At 38.7% G+C, this 9,143-nt stretch overlaps 1 long non-coding RNA gene across 2 annotated transcripts; it reads right to left on the bottom strand.

Moving 5' to 3' along the window:
* Positions 1–751: 751 nt before the first annotated feature.
* Positions 752–5,278, bottom strand: LOC128621554 (uncharacterized). Of its 2 annotated transcripts, XR_008388288.1 has the most exons (4): positions 3,927–5,278; positions 3,273–3,758; positions 992–1,059; positions 752–917 (listed from the first exon to the last, which is right to left on the bottom strand). It is a non-coding gene; the product is annotated as an uncharacterized LOC128621554 (long non-coding RNA). The 2 variants fall into 2 exon arrangements; XR_008388287.1 differs by having other exon boundaries at positions 3,273–5,278.
* Positions 5,279–9,143: the final 3,865 nt, after the last annotated feature.

Below are 9,143 nucleotides of genomic sequence, written 5' to 3' on the forward strand. Positions count from 1 at the left end.
GCCTACTGATTATTTAATGGCACATAAAAATAAACTTGGGTGCATGGTGGCTTAGTGGTTAGCACGTTCACCTCACACCAACAGGGTCGGGGTTCGATTCCCGCCAGGGCCATGTGTTTGCAGGGTTTGCATGTTCTCCCTGTGCTGTGGAGGTTTCCTCCCCAAATCCAAAGACATGCATGGTAGGCTGACTGGCATGTCTAAAGTGTTCATAGTGTGTGATTGTGTGCCCTGTGATGGACTGGCACCCTGTCCAGGGTGTACCCCGCCTTGTGCCCGATGCTCCCTGACCCTGAAAAGGAGTAAGCGGTTGAAGATGGATGGATAAAAATAAACTTGTTTAGCACTGTACATGCTAATAGGCATTATAGTATTTGTGAAGAATTCACAAATAGCTCACATCCTGCTACTCTTATACAGAGCATTTGTAATATAGTATATTATGCAATATTTTAACATAACTTAGCAAAATATATTTCTACATCTGATTTCTGTATATGAACAGCATTACAAATACACATTAATAGTAATAATAGCCCTTGTAACTTGTTGAACTTTTTAAAAAGTAATAATAATAATTTTCCAACAATGATTCTAAATAAACATGTATTTAACTATTCCATATTTATTATTACCATATCTCAGGCAACTATATTTCACTATGTAGTTTCACTATGAAGTTTCTTTGCTGACACTGGCAAAGAGATTTTGCTCCAAAATGAGTAACAGGGTTTAAAGTGACATGGATTATTTTATTTATTTATTTATTTTTAAGTATAGAATTAGCAAATGCACAAATGTACTTAACTAACATCCATGCTAAATGCAGTCCTCATTATTTCTCCTTTGATGCTCCCGAAAACCCACCCACCTCTTAATGTTGTTTCCACTTCTCTGAAAATTATCTGGATGGGCCCCTGTTACATGAATAAATGAATTATATGTACTAGGTTTAAACAAGCGTATAGCTGTTTCAGACATGATATCATACCTGGCATGCAAGTTGGGCAGATGGTGTTGTATCTCAGAGTACAGAAAGAATACTCAGGTGGAAAGACCCTAGAATGAAATCACTGTTGGGCTAGGACTGCAGTTTTCTACCACACATCTGTTGCTAAACTACATAATGGTCAACATGCATGTTTAAGTTCTACATCTGGTTCTACATCATTCCCTCTCCTACATATATAACGTGAGGGAAGGCAGGCATGATGCAGAACCAGATGTAGAACTTACTAGTACACATTGAAAATCCAGAAATAAACAGAAAGTTTTAGAATTTAGAAAAGAAAAAAGGTTATTGCTGATAATATCATTTGTAACGAAAATCTTTATGTTAAAAGAATGCCAAACAGAAGCAGTTTCACTATTGATCCCAGACTTTTGGACCCCACTGTATATATATTCACTGCATATTCATATAAGTCTGTAAAACAGCCAAAAATTATTTTTAAAAATAGGGATTGTTTTTTTTAGGGGGGTTTTGGTAATTCTATTGCCTGCTTAATAAATGCAGCTGTAACTGCAGTAAATCTGCTTAAAATGTCTCAATTCTAAATGCTTTTCTCTCAATTGATCAAATTATTTGTCAGTTTAAAATCAGATACTGGCTGTCCACAGCATTCCGAGCTGTTGGGTGAACAGTGATTAGTCGAGTGAAGAGACAGCAATAAGGCTCATGTTTAAACGTTGGAAGTGAGTTTTACCTCAGGTGATTGGGTAACTGATGTGCATGGTGCATCAAAATTGGTGACTTTATTTCCCATTGTAAACATATAATTCTTTCAAAATTTGGCAGTAATGTTGTTTTTCAAACAGAGGTGGATCTGAGAGCTGCTGTGGATGAGCTCATTTGAGCAGTGCCAAAAAGAGCACTCTCACTCATCTACAGGTGTCAGAGTGATCAACAACACCTGGCACTGTTCCCTTCAACAGGTGAGCACATGCACAACTGTCAGTAACGGTGTGTGTTCAGTGACAGGCTAGAGTTTACGGTTACTCATCGCACGTACCACTAACGCTTCTGCTGCAGGTGTACTGTAAGATGTGTTGATGTACACGTGTTAACTGTAAGAAGTAGTGTGGTCATTTGTAATCCTTTAATATTATATATTTTTTATACTTTTCTTTTCCTACTTGTATGGAAGTCAATTCTGCACGCCGTACTGTGTGTGGTTGTGTGTGTGTCACCAATAAAAAATTTATTTGAATTTGAATGTGTGCTCACACACACCTAGTTTGGTTCACCTGCAGAAATCCCCTTGTTTCAACCCAAACCAGGCCTCATGCTAGTAAAAATCTCACACCACATGAATCTTTTGCAGCAAGCAGCTTTCTTACACAAACCTTTGTTTGGCTGTGAAGGTTTATTATCGAGAGAGTAAACATTTTCACCTGCTTTAGCAACTTGGAGAAAGTGAATCATGCTAAAGCACCAATTTGGTATTTTATGAAGTAGTTGTCTGACTGCAAAATGTATTTTTAAAATCCAACATTGTTAGATGTCTAACAGCTTTTCTTTTGCAGTGTATAATCTGAAGATTGCTGCCAAGTATGAATGTGGTTTTGATGTCACATATGTGTACATGCCAAAAACACTCTGTTTTTATTTCACTTTTTGGCAAACTGACAAACTCAAATTCAGTCATGCAAGAAGTCATACTGTAGCCATTACTGAGGTTTGTGTTAATAGTTCTGATGGTGTATTGAGTGTGTGCGTGTTTCTGCTAGAGGCTGGTCAATCTCATACACCATGAGCCCTTAAGGGAGAGGGTGATGTCATGCTGAACGAGACTTTCAGTGCTGGAGGGATTTAGTCGGGTTTCGGAACATGACAGGCAGATTGTGGGAACGACTGAGGGATATGATAGAGATGTCTTTTGGCTTAAGCTGCAACTATGACATCAGTGCGCACACACAGCTTCCTTGAGAACGTGTCATCGGCGACATATCAGTATTAGTCTAAACTACCAAATGACTGATGGTTCCAGCTTCACAGGAAAAGGATGACTACTTTAGCTTCTGTTTGAAACCCTGTGATAGAGGGAGATGCATGTTTGGCTTTCTTTATGTGTTGATAGGATGGTTTCCTCCCCTTCCTTTTTGCAGTCAGTACAATTTCCAGTGCCAGTTAGGTGCTGTCTTCCCTATTACCTATAGCTAAATTATATATAGATTTTTTTTTAGTGGTTAGCATGTTTGCCTCGCACCTCTGGGGTTGGGGGTTCGAATCCCACCACCTCCCTGTGTGTGCAGAGTTTGCATGATCTCACCATGCTTTGGGGGGTTTCCTCCGGGTAGTCCACTTTCCTCCCCCAGACATGGGGGTAAGCTGTTTGGCATTTCCAAATTGTCTATAGTGTGTGAATGGGGTGTGCATGTGCCCTGCGTGTTCCCAGGGATAGACTCCAGGCTTCCTTGCAACCCTGTGTAGGATAAGTGGTATGGAAAATGAATGGCTGGGACAATCACACACATTCTCTCAACTTGCTGCTTATGCACAGTTGAATAAAAAAAATCATTGTGTCTGGGAGAAAACTTGAAAATGTACCTTTATTTTATATTTTATCTACAAAATAAAAAGGATTCCAAGATGTTATTAAAAAACAACAACAACAAAAAAAAAAACAGAATCAACAGAAAGGAAGTTTTACCATGATCCTGTCACTCAGATTGGAAAAAGGCTGTCTTTGACATTGTTGTGACAGATTTTGTATGTCAGGTAAATTGGGGGAATGACTATTGCAACTCAAAGAAACCTAAATATGTTTAGAGAACACACAAATAGACAAAGGGAAATGGTGAGCATACATCTTATTAAAGAATATTTATATCACGTTGAGACATTAAGATGCAATTAAGAAATGAAGATACTTTGATATAATTTTTTAGATTTGTGAACTATTAATATCTAAACTTATATATACTATATGGTGGGGTGGCACAGTGGTGTAGTGGGTAGCATTACTGCTTCACACTGCTTCAAACTCCAGGGTTCTGGGTTTGATATTGAGCTCAGGTTACTGTCTGTGTGGATTTTCTGGAGTTCCTGGAGAGTGCTCTCTGTGTCTGCATACATTTTTCCACAATCTACAAAAAACATGGCAGTAAGTGACTTGGCAATGTTAAATTGGCCCTAGGTGTGCGTGAGTGTGTGAATGTGAGTGTGCATAGTGCCCTGTGATGTCTCATTCAGGGTGTATTCCTGCCTCGTGCCCAGTGTTCCCGGGACATGTTCCAAATCCACCACGACTCTAACCAGGATAAAGCAGTTACTGAGGATGAATGAATACTATTCAGCAGTTTTTGTTACCTATAATGAAAAAAGGCTTTTGAATTGCAAATTGAATCCATTTCATGACACTTATGCTTTGAGACTTTATTTATTATCAGTGATTTATATTGCTTCTTGAAGATTTCATTTATCCATAGGTGAATTGAATGTCTTAGTCCTCACGTCCTGGCAGGATTTGTACAGTAAGCAGGGAGCGAGACATGACTTGAAGGAGTGTTGACTGGGAAGCTTAAGTGAGTCTTTATGTAGGTTAAACAAGTAGGGATGTAAACAAATATGAATAGACTATTTGAATTGAGCAGAATATGTTAAACAGATGGGTCAGTCCATCACAATTGTCCATTTCTCTAAATTTTATTGAGTGATTATCTCTATGTATTGGCATTGCAAAACCACCTGTTTTTTCATTGTTTTACTTGGTTTAACCACAACGGACATCATTGTGTCATGGGACACAACAAATTTTGGTTATACAGTTATTTACGGATATCTCAATATCTCGGCTCATGATGATCATAGCTCCTTGGAACGAAAACTGATCTCTAGAGCACATATAAATATTTTGCAAATTCTTATTCTTTAGACTTAGAACGCAAGTCCAAATGTAATGCTCAAGATTGCTCACAGTTCCGTTTTTAGGGTCAATTTATAATGGGAAGAGTTCGAGTCTCAGTCTTAATTTTCAGGAGGGACCTATGCATGTATATTGTGCATTCAGAACGTGTCAAGTTTGAGACCGCTCTTCCTCTTTTTTTTAGGGGGGCGAAAATTTCCCTCATTTTCGGGTTGAATATCTCTGGTGGGGGACCAGATATGAACCTGAAATTTTCACAGAAATAAGTCCTCTATAGTAGCATTCTGCTGTAAAAACTTTTGCAGTAAGTGACTTCTGAGCTGTAGTCACATACTGCTTTTATCACAGGAGAAACAACACTATAGCTCTGTTCATGACATTGTTCATTTGTAAAACACCCAACTGAACAATTCTTGTTCATTACCACAAATGTGTGGTGCTGCATGATGCATTTAGTGCATAATAACTGACTGAGCAGGGGCGCAATGCTTTAAATTTGGCAACTAGATTGTTTTTAGATTGTAATAAAAACAAAATAAAATAGACCCAACTAAATTTGTTAGAAAATATCATGACCTTGTCCAAACACAAATAATAACTCTAGTTGAAACCGATTATGAGTGATGAGGAACTGTCAGAGACACCTCTGGGTTTCTGTTCTTACAGTGTTACCAGAGGCACAGTGGTAAAAAAGGCCACGCCTCAACTGTGAATACAGATACAGATACAGATATTTTGAATATTAAACAGCTACAGATACAAATACAGATAGTGTCATTGCATTGATTGTGTGTGTTTGGTTTCATCAGACTAAAATTGGAGCCCAGAGTGTGTAGAAGGACAGCGCAGTGTCTGCTCTAGGGATGTCACGATACCAAAAATCTAGTAGTGAGTACCGATACCAACAAAAGTACACGATACTCAATACCAAAGTTGATACCAAAGTCGATACTCTATCTTATTCCGCCAAAAAGGTCACCTCTTCCAGTGGAGCTCTCATTGGACCCCTGTGTGCTACACCATCAGGACAGTGAAGAACTTTCGGGAAGACCAGACAGCTGATTAATGCAATATATAAGATGTGTTCATTGGTGTGTCTGTCTTTTGCTAGTCAAGTGTGTAATGACTAATGCTGACTGTACGTGCAGAGTGTGTATGTAAGATTTTTACACAACCCCCTGCAGTTCAGTCCTGCTGTATGAGCAGAGCCTCTTGTCCCTCATAAATCACCTCCTGCCTCTGCCTGTCAAAGGCTGCCTGTGGTCACACGTTACGCATATTGCCAAGAATATTTTACAAACATGTCTAAATCACTTTTAACATACTCTCGTCTGCCCCTCAAAGCCCTCCTCTCACTCCCTCTGTTACCTCTCTGTCTCTTGGCAACATATGTACCTAATTACGTTACGATTCTTAGGTGACAATGACATCATCAAACCGGTTGTTATTCTTTTGGATGTGTTTGGATGTTAAGGTTTCCATGGAAACGCTGATGTAATTGCTATGCAGGAAAGTAGCAACGATCAGCATGCAGGGAAATAAGTGGAGCTGTGTTTTAAAAGGATCAGCAGGTTGTCATCAGCTTTTTTCCGGATAAAAGCCACCAGGGCTTACATCTTTCCCCACATTCCTTCACCTCCTCCCTCTATACACAAAAAGAGAAGAGCATCATCTCGCAGGCAAATGGTGTGATAAATATTTTTCTCAGTGTAAACAAGGGAGTACTCAAAAGACATAAGCTATGTATGTTTGAGAGTGTGTAGAGGTTATTATAAGTGTGTATATAGAGTAGCTGTAGAGTATGGAGAGTGGTTTACTGTCTGTTTTTTTGTGAATATGTATAAAAGTGCAGTGACGCAATAAGTGTACTTTCAGCTGCCCTCATTAATGTTTACTACTGCTATACACACACCATACTTCACTTGATCTCTCACAGATGGAGTGAAGGGCTCTGTTTTAAGAAAAGTTAAATGTGTCTACAAAAGATGGAAGTGGGAAGGACCTAACAGTTACAGTATTTCCAAAAATACTACATGTATTATTAATAAGGGAATCATGAGTCATTTCAGTATCAGATTTTTCAGATTTTATCAAAAACACTTTAATGGATTAACTCATTCAGTGAGGGGGAAATTTGCATTTCCCCTTGGAGATCAATAAAGTATTCTGTATCTATCTCTAGCTAATATATAAACCCGAAATGTAAAATGTTTCAAAATGACAAAATACTATAACTATAACTAGTACATAAAATAAAACACAATGACAATTTTATATATACAGAAATACTTAAGGGGTGCATGAAATCAGCTGCTGTTAGCATTCTGTTGGATGATAGGTAACACTAGGTATCCTTCAGAAACCAGACTGGTGGTCTGTACTAAATCATTAAGGGTCAACCTATTACTATTTCATTTCTAAAGTATTACTGTACCACAAATTAATCTGTTAATATGTGCTGGAGAGAACTTCACATACATGGCCTCTTAGCTAGCATACAGGTTTTAGCTAGCAAAAACTATGATGGCAGTACTAATCACATGGAATCCTTTAAACACAGGCCAAATCACTAGCAAATCACTAGCAAATCACCAGAACAAGATGATTGTATGTCTGGGCTATTAGTTTTTATTTGTTGTTTTTTTTGTCATAGTTGCCCAGAAAACAAGTAGGCTCAACAGACTAGTAGTCATCAGCACATTTTTGTTCAACAACTAGAATAAGGGAAACACCTACTTGCTTTTGAGTTGAACATATATTAAACAAAACATGTAATGCACATAACTTTAGCATGTAATTTAGCATGCACTACTCCTCCTGAATCGCACTGCCTGCTACAGTACACAATATATATCTGCTTTCAGTTAGATTAATTAACATGCATAGATAATGTCTTTTCAGTATCAGGATCACACAAGTGTGTGGAAACTCAGACAAAACCAGGCAAAATAAAGTGCAACAGTAAGCTCTCATATAACTGTTCTGTTAGCGCCAGCTAGCGCAGTCACCTCATGGTTAAATATGTAAGAAAAAACATAGACTAGCACAAACACTATGTGCTCCCTCAGATATCTTCTTAGAAAAGGGTAATGATATGGTTGAGTCATCCCCTACGCAGGAATTTATACTTGTTTGGTCTGCATTAATGCAATTAATGAGCCAAATCACTCACCATACTTTATTGCAATATGATGTTAGCTATCATTTTTAGTGTAGTCAATTAGGTTTCCTGGCAACCAAAAAAAAATGGACTGGGCAAGAATATAATTAAGATTTGTCAACCCCTGAACCCAGTATTAACCACACAGTAATAATAGTCATGATTTTTTGCAACATGCTGGATAGAATTTGCTGGCATTAGGAAGCTGTTGTGCTGTTCCAATGGCAGTATTTCCAGTGTATTTGAAATACTGCCAGCCCTGGTCATTGTTTACCTCATCATATGGAAATCCAATACTACAAGTGCATTTGCATATTAGGTATTTATTATGAGTCTCTAAGAGCCAAGTAGGGTGTAGAGTTCAGTAACTTGAGTTTGGACTAACATATCAAATTGTCTGTGTTGTCCAATCCTAAGACATTTCTCAAGGAATTTCTCAAGGAAATGTTATGTCTTTTTTTTTTTGTTTTTTCGGTCACTTCCTCCTTATTTGTCTGTCAGAATTCCATAGAGTAGCAATATCTGAGTGATTTATCACTCTGAAGTGATCTGATCTGATAAGCATGCTCTTTCTAGTCCAAGCCTGTGAGGTCCCGCTATGTCTACATGATGAGTTCACTTGGTTCCACACGTGCAGCTGGGATCAGTTCCTCCTGGCTTCCATACTGCATCTGATAAGAAGCAAAGCAAGGTTTGGTAAGAAAGCCCTGCAGCTTTAGATACAATAACAAACCTCCATGGATAAGTGCACCATTACGCAGGTTTAGACCTCCCTGCCTGGCTTCTCCCACTAATCTTGCGAGACATTTACGAGCTGAGCTTAACGTGAAGACTCACTATCACTGCAAGATGGAAATCATATAACAGAATCTGCCAGATCTGTAGCCTCACCATTCCGTCTTTCACTCATTATTGTTGAAATGAGGTTTTCAGTCCTCTAATACTGATAGTAGGGTGAATGGTGGTTTAGTGGTTAGCATGTTCGTCTCACACCTCTGGGGTTGGGGGTTTGATCCCTGCCGTGGCCCTGTGTGTGGAGTTTACATTTTCTCCCTGTGCTGCAGGGGTTTCCTCCAGGTACTCCAGTTTCCTCCCCCAGTCCAGAGACATGCATG

Source organism: Ictalurus furcatus, chromosome 17 (genome assembly GCF_023375685.1).
Source record: "Ictalurus furcatus strain D&B chromosome 17, Billie_1.0, whole genome shotgun sequence".
NCBI classification, from domain to species: Eukaryota; Metazoa; Chordata; class Actinopteri; order Siluriformes; family Ictaluridae; genus Ictalurus; species Ictalurus furcatus.